Below are 1,274 nucleotides of genomic sequence, written 5' to 3'. Positions count from 1 at the left end.
TAGGCAAGAACTAGGGTTGTCTTGTCAAACCAATGGACTGGTGTCTTCCTCAGAAGGCCTTTGAATCTTTCCCATGCTTGACCTAGAGTTTCTTCCATGCCTTGCTTGAATGATGAGATCTCTAGTCTTCCCTGAGTAACTTTGGACTGTGGAAAATATTTATTGACAAACTTTGTAGCCACAGTCTCCCATGTTGTGAATGTTCCTTCAGGAAAGGAATTAAGCCACGTCTTAGTGTTGCCTCTGAATGAAAATGGGAACAAGCTAAGCTTTACTCTCTCATCTGATACACTTGCCATCTTCACAGTGTTGCAGATTTCACTAAACGTTGTCAAATGGTCATATGGGTTCTCATTTGACAAGTCGTGAAACTGGTTGCTTTGCACCAGGTGTATAAGTGCCGGATTCATCACCATGTTAGTTGTATGGTCCGTAGGCATGGCTATGCTATTAAAGTGGAAAGGGCCAACAGCATTAGATTGATCTAAAAAGAGTGCGTCTTGGAGGAGGTTGTTTAGCCATCTCCTCTGCTCTTTGAATTGGTGCAGGTGATAGTAATCTGTTAGGAGAAGGCAACAAATCCCTAGATGGGCGTCTGACTCTCCTTCTTCCCTTTGTCTCACTTAAGCCTTCAAGAAGAGGTTGCGTATTTTTCTTGCTCCTAGTATGTCTAGTCTCCTGCATGCACAAGAAACACACACCCTCGTAGCACTTTTATATAAACAAAAACAAAAACAAAAATAAAATATATATAATCAAGTCAAAGTTAATCAGTTTACACTACTAGATAAGTTAAACCACGAGTCCCCGACAACGGCGCCAAAAACTTATTAAGTCCCTGGCAAGTGTACCAGATCGTTATCAAGTAATATAAAATGGGTAAGTCCAAGTATCATTTCCCAAAGGACTCTTAGGCCTTAACTTTTGTGTAACCTAATTGCGTACGACTTGATAAAAGAATTAAATTTAGGTTTTTTAATGCAAGAACAAAAGTAAACATGCAAATGCAGTAAATCAATTGGCAAGGGAAAAACTATGAATGAATGGTGTTGTTGGGGTTTACAATTTCATCTTATCCACTCTCTTATATCTACTCTTCTTATTTAATTCGCTTATTTATCATATTGTCATGCAAACTTTCTTGGTCTACCCTTAACCCAATCTCTTGGCGAAAAGAGCCTATTACTAATTACCGGCTTGCTATCTCTAGCCTCCCCTAGTAACTAATAATGCATGATAAACGGAAGCAAAATACAATTGATCGTCCTACCCCT

The sequence above is a fragment of the Vigna radiata genome, unplaced genomic scaffold (genome assembly GCF_000741045.1).
Source record: "Vigna radiata var. radiata cultivar VC1973A unplaced genomic scaffold, Vradiata_ver6 scaffold_95, whole genome shotgun sequence".
NCBI classification, from domain to species: Eukaryota; Viridiplantae; Streptophyta; class Magnoliopsida; order Fabales; family Fabaceae; genus Vigna; species Vigna radiata.
Note: the sequence above shows the minus strand (reverse complement) of the source record.